The 15,547-nt window shown below is 44.6% G+C and overlaps 1 protein-coding gene across 9 annotated transcripts in view; it reads left to right on the top strand.

The window, feature by feature from the left end:
* The window catches only part of ST18 (ST18 C2H2C-type zinc finger transcription factor), a 366,586-nt gene that overhangs the window by 30,776 nt on the left and 320,263 nt on the right, over nucleotides 1-15,547 (top strand). The gene's annotated exons all lie outside the window — the stretch shown is intronic.

Genomic DNA, 15,547 nt, shown 5'->3' with positions numbered 1-15,547 from the left:
TGATCTGTTGTGAAATCTAACCTTTACTTAGTGCAGGAAAGAGAGCAGAACAGATAAGATGATCTTGCATAGCAGTGTAATATCATGGCACAGCACTGTAATATCAAAATCCTATGGCCCGACAGCAAAGGGGAAACAAGAGATGTTGCTCTGGAAGTTGAACTATAACCCATGTGTTGAAAGTTGAATGCCCTGGCTCATAAGAACAGCCCTGCTGGAACAGGCCCAAGGCCTATCTAGTGTAGCATCCTGTTTCACACAGTGGCCCACCAGATGCCTCTTGGGAACCCACAGGCAAGAGTTATGTGCATGCCCTCTCTCCTGCTGTTGCTCCCCTGCAACTGGTATTGAGGGGCATCGTGCCTCTGAGGCTGGAGGTGGTCTATAGCCCTCAGACTAGTAGCCAGGGATAGACCTGTCTTCCATGAATTTGTCTAAGCCCCTTTTAAAGCCATCCAAACTGGTAGCCATCACCACATCCCATGGCAAATTATTCCATAGATTAATTATGTGCTGTGTGAAAAAGTACTCCCCTTGTTGGTCCTAAATTTTCCGACTTTCAGTTTCATGGGGTGACCGCTGGTTCTAGTGTTAGGAGAGAGGGAAAACAATTTCTCTTTGTCCACCCTCTCCACTCCATGCAAAATTTTATACACCTCGAACATGTCTCCCCTTAGTCACCACTTTTCCAAACTAAAAAGCCCCAGATGATGTAACCTTGCCTCATAAGGAAGGTGCTACAGGCCCCGATCATCCTAGTTGCCCTCTTCTGCACCTTTTCCAGTTCTACAATATCCTCCTTAAGATATGGTGACCAAAGCTGTATGCAGTACTCCAGATGTGGCTGCGCCATAGGTTTGTATAAGGGTATTATAATATTAGCAGTTTTATTTTCAATCACCTTCCTAATGATCCCTAGCATGGAATTAGCCTTTTTCACAGCTGCTGCTCACGGAGTCAACACTTTCAGTGAGCTTTCCACCAGGATTCCAAGATCATCTTCCTGCTCAGTCACTGACAGCTCAGATTTCATCAGCGTATATGTGAAGTTGGGGGTGTTTTGCCGCAATGTGTATCACTTTACACTTGCTTACATTGAACTGCATTTGCCATTTTGTTGCCCACTCCCCCATTTTGGAGATTTTTTTTTGCAGCTCCTCATAATCTGTTGTAGATTTCACAATCCTAAATAGTTTAGTGTCATCTGCAAATTTGGCTGCTTTGCTGCTTACCCCAGCTTCTATATCATTTATGAACAGGTTAAAGAGCACTGTTCCCAGTACTGATCCCTGGGGCACTCAACTTCTTACTTCCCTCCATTGTGAAAACTGTCCATTTATACCTACCCTCCATTTCCTCTCCTTCAACCAGTTACTGAGCCACAGATGACCCTGTCCCCTTATCCCATGACTGCTAAGTTTACTCAAGAGCCTTTGGTGGGGAACTTTGTTAAAAGCTTTTTGGAAGTCCAAGTATACTATGTCACCCGGATTACCTCTATCCACATACCTGTTGACACTCTCAAAGAACTCCAAATTGTTAGTGAGGTATGACCTGCCCTTGCAGAAGCCATGTTGGTTCTCCTTCAGCAAGGCCTGTTCTTTTATATGTTTAACAATTTTTTCCTTAAGTATACTTTCCATCAATTTACCTGGCACCGAAATTAAGTTGACCAGTCTGTAATTTCCTGGATCCTCCCTGGATCCATTTTAGAAAATCAGAGTTACATTGGCTACTTTCCAGTCATAAGAACAGCCCTGCCTGGTCAGGCCCAAGGCCTATCTAGTCCAGCATCCTATTTCACACAGTGGCCCGCCAGGAGCCTCTGGAAAGCCCACAGGAAAGGGCTCACACCCTCTCTCTTGCTGTTGCTCCCCTGCAACTGGTATTTAGAGGCATCCTGCTTCTGAGGCTGGAGGTGGTACAGAGCTGATTGTAGGGACGTTACATATTTTTGCTAGGAGATCAACAATTTCACATTTCAGTTCCTTCAAAACTCTTGGGTGGATGCCATCTGGCCCTGACGATCTGTTAATTCTAGTTTTTCAAGACAGTTTAGAACATCTTCCCTTGTCACCTCAAATTGGCCCAGTCCTTTGGCCACTAAACCGGAAAAGATAAATTCTGGAGAGGGTATATGGGCAGTAAGTATCCTCCTCTGTAGACAGATGCAAAGAACTCATTCAGTTTCTATGCAATCTACTTATCCTCCTTAATAATCCCTTTCTTGCCCTCATTATCTAAGGGGCCAACGGCATCTCTGTTAGGTTTTCTGCTTCTGATACATTTAAATAAGTTTTTGTTATTCTGCTTGACACTTCTAGCTATATGCTCCTCAAACTCTCTTTTTGCATCCGTTATTGTATCCTTGCATTGATTTTGCCAGAGTTTATCTGTTCTCTTCATTTGGTTAGGACTTCAATTTTCTGAAGGATGTCTTCTTCCCTTCTATAGCTCCCCTGACTCTACTTGATAATCATGTGGCCTCCTTGGTGGTATCTTTCCTTCTTCTTGATATACATTCCAACTGAGCTTCTACTATTGTCGTTTTAAATAAGTTCCATGCTTTCTGGAGTGCTTTGACCCTCCTGACTTTCCCTTTCAACTTCCTTTTTACCAGTTAGGCGGATTAACACATAGGTAATATATGTGCTTACCTAGGGTGGCAAATTCTGAGAGGCGGCAAAATTTTGGTGGTTGGAGAGAAGTTAAATATTTCATTAAACCTTTTAAAATTGCCACTGCATGGGGTGGTGGAACTCCAGTGGCACTCATGGCCATGAGGGGAAACCGAGGCGGTGGAGGGGGTGGCGGTGGCAAGAGCTCCTTCTCTGGGCTCGCCTGCCACCCAAATGGCAGGTTGGGCTGCTTTCCGTCCATTTCAGCACTTTCCTGTGGACCTCACCATCCTCTTCTGCAGAGGTAGAAGATGATCAATTACTTCTCTAGGGTGTTTAATTCTAAACCCTGGGCCAGCATTCAAAATTGTTTACTATGATGTGCCTAGCAATCTGACCCAGTACAATTGCAGCTGCTGCTGCATTTGAAGCAGTGGGGGTGGGGATGGAGAGGACAATAAGAGACTTTTAAGGCTGTAGATCCAGTGTGTGGCTACCCCACTGTCATTGAGCCTCGTGGGCCTTACTCCTGAATAAAAGTGCCTCTGTCTGCCACCCCCGAGCTTCTGCTGCATGTTTCCTTGGGAGTCTTCCCCTCCTTCAAAGTGCATCTACAGCACCAAGATCATTGTGCAACCCTGATTCTGGTGCATGCTTTACTGAGAAGGAAGTTCCATGGCATTTGGCAGAATTTGCTCCCTTTTCACAGGATGAACACTTTATTTTTATTGTATTGTATTTTATTTATTGCTGCCTCATTTACATAAGTGGGAGGGAGGGCAGACCAGCTCACTGTGGAAGAAACGTCCTTCCTTTGTAGGTCAGGCCCTGGCCTCTCCCTCCATTCTGAGTTCCGGCTTGGCCACCCAGGGCACCACGCTGACACTGAAGGGACCATCAGGTGACACACACAACACCAGGAGAACAGCCAGGAGCGAGGCTAGTAGGGGAGGATGGATGCCATCCAGGCAGTCCTGGCCCAGCAGCCTGCCTGGCCCTCTGGGGGTGAGAGAGGAGGAGAAAGAGGACGTTGGGAAGAGGTGGTTCTGGCATTGCTTGGCCCAATTTCATTTTAGCACGAATGTATGTTTATATGCACACTCAAGACATAACATGACTTGGCATTCGCAGAGAAAGGAGAGGGGTGGCCAATCCTTTCTTGCCTATGGGTGGCAAAAAGGTTAATCTGCCCCTGACCATTCCCCTCATTTTCGAGGTTTCCTCTTCTGAAGTCCAATGCATCTGTGTTGGACTTCCTTGACAATTCTCCACTTGCATATATGCTGAATTCAGTCACACTATGGTCATTGTTTCCCAGTGGCTCTGCAACTCCAACATGTTGCACCAGGTTCTGGGCACCATTCAAGATTAAGACCAAGGTTGCCACCTCTCTGGTTGGTTCTACTACTAACTGTTCTAAGGCACAGTCATTTAGCATGTCTAGAAATCTGGCCTCTCTGTCATTACCTGATTGCAAATTTACCCAGCCTATGTGTGGGTAGTTGAAGTCACATGTTATTACTGCCCTGTGTCTCTTTGACATCTCTCTCTTCTATTTTTATTATTTGCTTCTCCAGGTCACTCTCAGCATTTTGATCTGGAGGGCAATGGCACACTCCTAGTAACATATTTCCTTTCAGTCCTTTTAATGTTGCCCATAATGATTCTGTGGAGGACTTCGGTCCCACCTAGGTTTTCTAGCTTATTGGAATTTACCCCTTCTTTGATATACAGTGCTGCTACTCCCCCAGTCCTTATCTCCCTGACCCTTCTATAAAGTTTATATACAGGAATAACTGTGTCCCACTGGTTCTCACCATTCCACCAGGTTTTTGTTACACCCACTATATTTATGTTTTCATTAGTAACCAAGTACTCCAGCTCACCCATCTTGGCTCAGAGACTTCTGGCATTGGTATATAGATATCTATACACCAAGTCCCTCACCTGGTGTTGGTGTGTGCTGTTCCCTTTACTATCACTTGACCTGTTTGGCAAGCTGTCATGTGTTTCCTTCTGCTGAACTACTGGCTATTTTGTCCCCTTCACCCGAAACACGTGCACCCTTGCACCTTTGGGGATTTTGCTGGCTAAACCAGTTAACACCCAGTTCCTGTTGGCAATCCCTCAGGCTTCATTTTAAAAGCTGCTCTGCAACCTACTTGAGTTTAAGTGCCAGCAGTCTGGTTCCATCTTGGTTCAAGTGGAGCCCATCCCTTTTGTAGAGGCTTTGCTTTTTTCAAAATGTATCCCAGTGCCTATGAAATCTAAACCCCTCCTCCTGGCATCACTGTCTCATCCATGCACTGAGACCCCTCAGCAATGCCTGTCTTGCTGTCCCTGCGTGTGGAACAGGTAGCACTTCAGAGAACACTAACCTGGGGGTCCTGGACTTCAGTATGCTACCTAGCAGCTTAAACTTGGCTTCCAGAACCTCCAGACTGCATTTCCCAACATCTTTGCTGTGCACCATGACAGCTGACTCCTCCCTAGCACTGCCTAACAGCTTACCTAGATGCAGCGGGATGTCAGCAACCTTCACACCAGGCAGGCAAATCACTGTGTGGTCTACATGCAGGTCACAGATCCATCTCTCTATGCCCCTAATGACGAAATCACCCACTACTAGGAGGCCCACACCCCCTGGAGGAATTTCCTCTGTGTGAGAGGATATGGGTGTATCACCCAAGGAAGGGTCCCTGCAAAAGAAGTGTTTCCCTCTTCCTCAGACCGATGTCCTCTTTCCCTGAGACTTTCACTCTCCATGACAGCAGAAGCACTGTCAGCCTGGAAGTGGGATGTTTCTATCACATCCCTGAGGGTCTCATCCACACGCTTCTCTGCATCCCTGAGCTTCTCCAGGTCAGCCACCTTGGCTTTGAGGGAATTATTATTTATTATTATTTATTCAATTTTTATACTGCCCTTCCAAAAATGGCTCAAGGCGGTTTACACAGAGAAATAATAAATAGATAAGATGGATCCCTGTCCCCAAAGGGCTCACAATCTAAAAAGAAACACAAGATAGACACCAGCAACAGTCACTGGAGGTACTGTGCTGGGGGCGGATAGGGCCAGTTACTCTCCCCCTGCTAAATAAAGAGAAACACCATGTTAAAAGGTGCCTCTTTGCCAAGTTAGCAGGGGTTATGAACTTGTTCCCTGAGAGCCAGGAGCTGTTTGCACCTAGCGCACACCCATGACTTCTGGTCCTCGGGCAGATAGTCGTACACGCCACATTCTATGCACTATTCTAGGAAGAACCCCATCCCCTGCTGGCATTTTCTACCTTCATAACTGGTTTGATTGGGTATTTAGAGTATATTGAAGCTTTAAGGTTTTTACTTTACTTTTCCAGTAAAGCAAGGTTTACTTGAAGCTATGTACTGGATGCATTTGTCAGCTAATTAAAGGTATTAAGCTTTGTCCTCCAAGAAAATTACAAAGGTTGGGTAGTACTCACCTTATTCTTGCTCTGGGTATCTCCTCTGTGATGACAGGGGACACTTGTGTGTCTCCCTACAGAGTTCCCCACCAATCTCCAACTAAACTCCTGCAGAATTCCTTCGATATCTCTTTGGAAACTCCTGTTCTCAAAGTTCCTGGGAACAAAGCTCCTCTGGACTGAGCCTTGTATTCAAGATCAGCAGGCAAACTGACTCTTCTCAGGAATGTGACCCCCCCCCACACACACACAAGCTGAGTCACTCACCTGGAATGAATCCCCCATTCAGTCTTCTCCTCTGTCAAACACACAAACACTTCCAGCCAGCCAGAATTCAAACCTTAGAAAATTACTATCCCTAACAAACTGTGTTTCCTTGCTTGATATCTTCTTTAGGAGAGAAATACAAGCTTGTTGCCTCCTCTTTCTTCAAGATCAGCAGGCAAACTGATTCTCCTCAGGAATGTGACTCCTCCCACAAGCTGAGTCACTCACCTGGCTCCACACACTGTCATCAGCAGCTCACCCACTATGGCAGCTGCTCACTTCATTTTTTGATGGGGAAGAAGCTAGAGCTGCAGAGGGGAGAAAGGAGTCTGATTCCAGTCATAATGATCAACAAGCCTCATACTCCAGTTGTTAGGAAGAACCCTGTACAGGAAGCCTGTAGGCAACAGGACACAGGAGTAGAGTTTGACTTTTGCTACTGTGGTATGCACATCTGTTTTGGTGTTCATATGAGAAGGATAAATGAGAGTAAGTGTCAGTGACAGCTGGAGAGTGAGATGGAATGCTGGGAGAGCAGAGTGATTGACAGGCTGGGACATTTGGGAGAAAGAGTTGAAGGGAAAGAAGCTGGTGAGAAAGAAAAACTGCTATAAGAATAACTATGATTATAGCATGACTCTTAGTTAGTAACTTTATTGTCCTTATTTGTTAACTGACTGCCAGTTCCTGTTGGCATGTATTTTAAAATAAAATCATATACTATTTTAAAACATTGAGCCTATTCACATGAGCAGCCTAACCAAGGCTAGGGCATCCCAGCCTGGGTTGGGCTGCTCATGTGCAGTGCTGGGTTTGAGCCCAGTCCCGGTGCTGCCCTCCCAACCAACCTGACTTTCAACTCAGATTGGGTGGGAGGGCAGCCCAAGCATACACAGAGCCAGGTGGCAAGAGTGCCTGGCTCAGAGAGAATCCCTTAATGCACCATGCTCTTGGTGCGGTGCATTGAGGGATGCTGGAGGACTTCCTTTTCCAGCTCCCTGCACTGCTGCTAGCCATATGGATAGTGTGTCTGGCACAGTGTTCCCTCTAACAGGGATTCCCAGATGTTGCTGACTACAACTCCCATAATTCCCAAGCAAAATCCATTGCAGCTGGGGATTCTGGGAGTTGTAATCAACAATATCTGGTAATCCCTGTTAGGGGGAACATTGATCTGGTGAGCAGCAGAGCCTGCAAACTGGATTTGATCATGTGTGGGCTCTGCCAGCCCTCCACCCCGCTGGGTATGTTGGTTGTGTGTAAATCTTACTATGTGTTCTGGCCTGGGTGCATCTGGAGTATAGTTAGCCCCATCCCACATTTTTGGCTTGTCAGTGCTCAGGCAGAGATATTATAAGTTACTTCTACTGATCTCTAATGCAGTAGGTGGACGCAGCTATTTATTTGACTTATTAGTTGACCACTGAAGACCAGCGCCTTGAGTGTCCCGAAGTATGTCACACTGCCTATGTGAGGTAAATGCATATTTTACAAGGATGGGTGCCACATATCCAAGGAAGAGTGATGCTACAACAGGGAGCTCTCAGAAGGTAGCAACAGGAGCTTTCTGGTAGCTCAGTGGGAAAGAACAATGGAGTGGGAAGCAGATGTGGGTTTATGATCTTCCCTGAGGGGATGCTGAAGTGACAACTCTGGAGAGCCTACCAACAACTATATTATCAGAAGCACAAAGAAGGAAGCAGGACTAGAACCCAAGCCTCCCACTACACATAACAGCTCTCTAACGACACTGGAAAACTTACGAGTCCTTATAGTCTTCCAAGGGCCCAGCCTATGAGATGTTTGTTCTACTCTATTTGCCTTGTCTCTAATCCTGCAAGGAAGAGAGCCATGGCCAGCAGTAGGAAAGACAAGAGTAGAGTGGTTGGTGTTAATGAACAATGGTGGCTATGCTCCTCATCCCTGATGTCGGAACTAAATTGGACTTGGGGTGTGCCCGGTACATCTCCACCTTGTTACGAACTGCATACACGCCCTGTATGGGAGACACTCCAGCTACCTAATGGCACAGCAGGGAAATGACTTGACTAGTGAGCCAGAGGTTGCTGGTTCAAATTCCCGCTGGTATGTTTCCCAGACTATGGGAGACACCTATATTGGGCAGCAGCAATAGAGGAAGATGCTAAAAGGCATCATCTCATACTGCGTGGGAGATGGCAATGGTAAACCCCTCCTATATTCTATCAAACATAACCACAGGGCTCTGTGGTCACCAGGAGTCGACACCGACTCCACGGCACACTTTACCTTTACCTATGGGAGACATTGCTTAATCCTGCTGAGTGAGGGAAGGTTGTTTAGCCAGTACACTGTTTATTGCAGCAGCAAGATGTGGAACTCTTTGTGGCCATGGATGTTTGACTGCTCTGTGCACCCGTCTCTTTCCTTGGATGCTTTGGGGGATGGATAGAGGAGATGCAAGAGCCATCTTGCAAGGCTCCTCCTCTTCTCTGACTTTCCCTTCTTTTGACTACTTGTGGGCTCTTCTGCCCCAGTTGCAGGAGTGGAGCTGGAGTTCTTGCTGAGTGGTTGTATCTAGTCCTGAGGCAGTATAACCGTAAAGGGATCTGAACAGACAAGAACTGGCAAGATGCCCTTCTTACTTTGTTCTTGTTGGCTGTTTGTTGTTTGTGCAAAGTGGTCCCTTTTGGGGCAATCATCAAAGTTCACACCTGTGTACTCTTAGTTCTCTTGATATGGGGACAGAGGCATAGAAATCCAATGCCACATTTCTTGGTGAATGAGCTTGCTCAGTTTATATATTCTTGGCAGTTTGCTGTGACTGCTAACTTAGTAGGAATTCTATTATCAGGATGGTCAGGAAATGAAGAGCTGCTGCTGGTGGAGCAGTTATCTCCACTGAGTGAGTGTGTTTACTCATGTGGGAGTTTTAACTTTTGCTACCTCTTCTGTTGGTGTAATGTTATGCCATTGACACATACTGGACTGACTTCTGAGCAACTGTATGAGCTTGACTTTTGTACGTCTCCCTCCACACTCCAAAATGCACCCTTTCCCCCCCTCTTGGGTAGCCATATTAGTTACATTGGTATTATTTTATTTATGTATTTATCATATTTTTATACCTCCTGATCAGTGGTCCCTCTAATTTTATTCATCTCTGTGCAGAATAAGTTTTGTTCTGGGCAGCAGTATCAAGGCAATGTGTGCACACCTGCATTCAGAATGGGGCCTTCCTGATTCAACCTGAATGGAATCTAAAATGAACTGAGTGGACATCCGAAAACTTGTGAGCGCATGCATGTAGAGGCGTAACTATAGGGGGGTCAGGGGGGGCACGTGCCCCGGGCGCCATCTTTTCTGGTCACGTGGGGGGCGCCGCCATGACCAATTTTTTTTTTAAATTTTTTTAAATTTTTTTGTTAATACAAATGTTTCCTGCTCAGTGCAGCAGCACTGCAGCAGTCAAGGGAGCACGTCGGTGCCCCCTTCCCCACGAGCGGTCCCTTCCGCGCCGCCTGCGCCCGCCCCCCCCCATTGCTTTGCTGGCACCTGGCGGCCAGTCAGTGGCCTGGCTTGGCAGCGGCGGCGGGCGCTTGTGAGGAAAAACCTAAGTATAATGTAGTATGTTTGGGGGGCGGCGGGGGGGGCGTGGTGGGGGGGCGCCATTTCAGTGCTTGCCCCAGGCGCCGTTTTCCCTAGTTACGCCTCTGCATGCACATGGGCACGCCTTAGAGAGAACAGTGTGCCTGATATGTACATCTCTAAGCAGTGTACAAAATTTAAAATAATATTTAAAAGTCAACACAGATTAAAATACATGAGACACAAGAAAACAATAGTATAAAACAGTGATTAAAACAAAATCATTTATAAAAATTAATTAAAAGCTTGTGAGAACAAGAAAGTCTTGTTCTTGTGCCCCATAAGAAATTTACACTTCAGAACCATGGACAGTTCTCATATAAAATATAACTTGTTTCAACAAAGGCTTGGTCATAACTGAGCCCTTATATCAACCTTTGGCACCCCAACTGTTGTTCAACTACAATTCCCATCATCCTCAGTCTCAATATATTGTGGCCGAAGATGATGGGAGTTGTAGTTCAACAACAACTGGAATGCCAAAGGCTGCCGATCCCTGCCTTATACACTCGGGGCCTGACCATATCCCAGGCTTATTTCCTTCCCAAGAAATGAAAATACCTAGAGGGCAGGTTGTATGGTCTGGAGTCTGATACTTTGTCACCTCTCCATTCTCTCTCTCTGGATGTACTCTTTGTGGTGGTCAATAGGCTTGGAGAAACATGAGGCCCTTGCTGATGAGGTTGCTTAACTCATGGCAGTATCATCCTAATAACATATCCAGGCACTCATGGCGGTATCATCCTAATAACATATACCATGTTAACTGCCCAGAGATGAAAGTTTGTGGTGGTATACAAATTTGATAGATAGATAGATAGATAAAATATACAGTATTTACACCATAATAACATATACAGGACTAGACTGATAGCCATTGTCAGCTAAGGAAAGTTGTTCTTCCTTTTTTCTGATAGCTATCCATAGTAGATATGCTCAGTGTAAAACCCTGAATTGTACTTGGAACAGGACACAGATTTTGAATCTCTGAGTGCATACCACTATGAGGAAAAGGGAGAAGCATATTTTGGTTTTGCTCTGTGTTTTCATTATCATCATTTTACTACATCAGGGCTGTGTTCAAGCATAACAGTCCTGGTTAAACCTGCATTGAACCTGATTTAACCAGTATCTGATCATTTGACCAGAATTGCCCAAAAATTCTGGGTTCTCATAATCTGCTCATCAGGGCTCAGGAATCCTGGATAAGTCCTTAACCAGGATTGTGGTGATTGTGTGAATGCAGCCAAGGTTTAAGGGTTGTGTTCAATATTAAGAAAAATGTTAAGTAAACCTGCACTTTTCTTGTGTTCTAGTCTAAGGACCAACTAGATGGGATAATGGTGATGAACGCATGAATCTCTGATTTCTCTCAAAGTTTGTATAGAGCAGTCATGGGTCCCGGTCTGGACTGCAGGGGGAGGAGAGTGTATAGCCCTTCCCTTCCATAACATTTTCCAGATGAAAAGCACTGCCCAGCTGCTATTTACTGCATTAGGAAAAACATGTGTGCATTTACAGGCTTAAGAAGAATGCAAAATTACTCTTGGTATTGCAGCTATGGTGTTCTATTTAATAAACTTTGGCATTAAAAGGTCGATTCTCGCAGTGACAACCCATAACATGAAAGAGTAGCTTAGAAAACTTACTGAGCAATTCATTGTATTTATTTTCTTGGCTGGTTGTAAAGTTCACACAGAATTTACAGGTCTGTTCCTATTATCAATGCATTACAAGACAGTAAGTGTAAAAAGAACTGTGAACCTGGCATTTTACAGGCATGAATCACATTTTACTGGGTGTGTTTTCATGTTTTCATATTATTCGGGTACATGTTGATCTTTTATGTCACTGACTGGTATAAATTACTCATCCTTTTTAATGAAATGTCATTTGAGTATTTTGTTTGAGACAAGGCAACAAAAAGTATGTGGCAGAGAACAGAATGTATTATTTATTTCTCTCTTTTTAAGAAAACATGCACACATAAGGTTCCTCTTCTACTTTGAATTGTTTACTTTTACCTTACTTGCATGGCACAAACTTTCTGTAATATTATATCACTGAAACTGATCTAATAAGGAATATCTTTCTATGGTATAATAAGGCAAGATACACAGATATAATGCTGCTTAAATTTTGCTGTAAACTGCCTTGGGATTGTTTTAATGAAAGGCGGTATATAAATTTAACAATAATAAATAAACAAACAAACAAACCAACAAACAATAAATGCTTAAATGAGTTCAAGACAACTCTCCCAGGTTTGGGAACTTCATTTGCCAAATTCTGTTTCTGTGGCATGATTTTAGCCTTGTAAATGAGGCTAGAGGTAGAGTGGAATAAAATACAAGGGGAAGTGCAGAATTGTAGAATTCAAAGGAATATCTGCTGAGTTATCACAGTCTGACTGCACTGAGACAAGACATAACCAGTCTTAACAAATATTTGGTCCCTCTTCAGAAGACAGGAAGTCGGTGAAATGCCAGCCATTGAGGCGGGTCTCACGATCAATGAGACCCACCTGGGGAGAGTGAGTGGGGAGAGTAGCCTTCGCCCGGAAGCTCCAGCATGCCCTGCGCAAGCACACAGGGCATGCTGGTGAGACCCCCGGAGCCGAGAGGCGGCTTTTTGCCTCCCCCCTGGGTGTCTCCTCATGAGCAGCCACAGTGCAGAGCCGCAGCGTGGCTACTCACGATTTTTAAAACCAGGTTTGTGGAGGGCTCGCTCCGCAAACCTGGTTTAAGGGCAGGTGTAGTTAGGCGGGTTACCCGCTTAGGAACCACCGGGCTTGCAGTCAAGCCCGGTACTTCACACGATGAGACGAAATCCGGCTAGCCTCCGCTAGCCCGATTTTGTCCCATCATGTGAATAGCCTCATTATTACGATTAAGAATTTACCCACATATTTAAACCAAGAGAATGTATGGCAGCTGATAATATCCATGTCTTCCTTATTTTAAAACTTTAAAATAAATAATCGTTTTAAAACGTTTGTTTGCATGACCTATACCCACACAAAAAACATACTTTATTGAAAATAAGTCCCTTTGTGTCTCTTAAGAATACCTACTTCTCCTGGCTTACATCTTAAACACATTTCATAGAAGTAAGTCTTGTCCATTTTAGTGACCTTACTTTCAGATGCTGGTAATAAATGAGAGCTCTACACTACAGCATAAGATCTAATATCCAGTTCTGCAGTTCTCTTCCTATCAAATAGCTTGGTGGTCATTTCTACCAAGATTTCTTTGCAGAATAGGAAAGGAGAGGATAATCCTGGGTGCATCCAACCTCTTGAGCTATGCTAGATTTTGACTAGTGTGTCTTCAACAGGAGTTGCTGTGATCGCAATACATGTATTTTGCAGCACATATCATTGAAGGCAGGCAGGAGCCAACATCTGTGTAGAATTTGTGTGGGGTTGTTGTGTTAGTCTGCCAGCATGAACAAAGGCTTGACAATTTGGCTGAAACCTTATTTTGTTCTTCATCTCATATAGTTTAAATATGTGCTATTATCTTTTGAGCTTTCATTCCTCATACTTTTATTCATCTTATTGTTGCTTATTTTTTCTTCTTCACCTCATTTTCCTTTCTTGCCTTTTTAATTTCTCCCCCTTTTGCATACCGTTTTGATAAAATTTTGCGAGTCACAGCGATCTGAGGCAAACAAGCTGCTGTACTGTAAAATAAATAGCCTTGAAATGCTACAAAGTAAATCAATTCCCTTCAAGATTAAGCTGAAATGTTTGCTTGAGCTTCATGTCTCAACATCTCAGCACTTAACCAGATGACAGCGGAGTTTTTGCCAGCAAAACATATCTTTACTAAACCAGGGCCATCTTTCAATGAGAACAGAGCAAAATGCTGCCCTCTGCCATCAAAATATGCCTCTAGCCCTATTTATTTATGAGAAGCTTTGTACTGGATACAAACTGATATGTATGTTATCCAGCTTTAAGCAAGACATCACATGGTATAAGTAATCTGATATAGGCTTTTAAAAGGATCGCAGCAGTGCCAGCTTTAAGTGCCAGCAGTTTTCTTCTCTTGCTATAAATGTAAGACTAAAAAAATACTCTAACCTTCACTGGATAGCTGTGTCTTCAAAGATAATTTCAAAATGTTTATTTCTTGTAATGTTTTCATACCATTGACAAGACTGTTGACAAGTATTCTACATTTTTAAAAGTACACAGAAGTAGATGATCATGTTAAAATAGCATATAACCAAATATAGAGGCTGTTTTCACACGCAGTCAAGAGTGGGCTAAGGCAGCCAAGCTCAGTCTTGTTTGTGAAAGAGAACCGCCGGGAGCCATGTGGCTCCTGGCAACGGCGTGGTGGCAAACCCACTTAGGGAACCTGCTGCTTAGGTAAGGTTGAGAGCACCCTGAACTTGGGCGAAGTGCTTGTGTGAGTACTGACACAATGCAGCACCGACACAGGAGCAGGCACTGGGGGATCCCCAGGGATCCCCACAATTAACACTCACACAGTGCTTTGTGGGAGTTCCGGGGGCCAGGACGATGCATCCTGACCCTGCACTTCCACACTGCTAGGGGCAACAGTGCACCGTCTGGACACACGGGATGGTGCGCCCTGACCTTCCCAGCCCCGGCAGCTGGATCGTCTGCAGGGAAGCCGAGCTTCTGCTACCTTCCCCGCTGCCAAGCCCTTCTTCCTGGTCGTAAGAAAGGGCTCATATTATTCAAGAATTTTGGGTTTTAATTCTTGAGGCTTTGTAGACATAAGCTTCCCAGGCTCCTGATTTGGTGCTCGAACACCAAACTGAAAGTGTAGGAAGCAGTACTCTGTATAGACACCATGATGCTGAGAGTTTTGTATCTTTCCCCGCTGTTTAAACAGGATTTGGGAGCATGTGTAGAGGGATGATTCAGACAAACACCCTCCCTCCCCCCTCACGTGAATAAGGGATGTCCTGAGAGTGTGTCAGGACATCCTACCGTGATGTCAGGGCAGGTGTGCTCTCAGTGTCTCCCTGACCTTATTGTGTGTGCAGGCTGGACCTTGTCTAAACAGGCTCTATATAAACACTTAGACTGGCAAGGAAAATACAACATATCTGACTGTCTCTCCTTGCAAGTCTATTTGGGTCAAGGACTGTTAAAGTCCCTGATGAGATCATATAAGCCCAACTCTCTCAGGCTTCTGCTGTAAAATGTAAATACCTTCCTTAGTTTTCCCACATGCCCTTTTTCTCCTGAGGCCTTCTAGGCTGGTCTCATAAAAAGGCAGTGCACAATACTGAAAACCCTATGTTCTAAGCTTTCTAAAGGAAAAGAGGCATAGAATAATTATAATAAGTGTTGAATCCGCCCCACCTCTCTGTTTCTGAGTAGTGAAATTGTTTCATCAGTAGATGGAGCCTTGAGTAGAGAGATGTTGATAGCAAATGGAAGCAGGTGGCAGCTTGGTTTTAAGCAACAGAAAGGGAAATAAAGAAAACGAGAACAGTAGCACTTTGAGACTGTTGTAGAAAACTGGCTCTGTATGTTGCTTCAGCTTACATGATCAAGCATTTAATGCCTAAGAAGGCCAGTTTTTAACCAGTTAAGGTGAAAACA

Source organism: Hemicordylus capensis, chromosome 4, assembly GCF_027244095.1.
Source record: "Hemicordylus capensis ecotype Gifberg chromosome 4, rHemCap1.1.pri, whole genome shotgun sequence".
Lineage (NCBI taxonomy): Eukaryota > Metazoa > Chordata > Lepidosauria > Squamata > Cordylidae > Hemicordylus > Hemicordylus capensis.
This window is presented reverse-complemented; position numbering and strand designations above follow the sequence as displayed.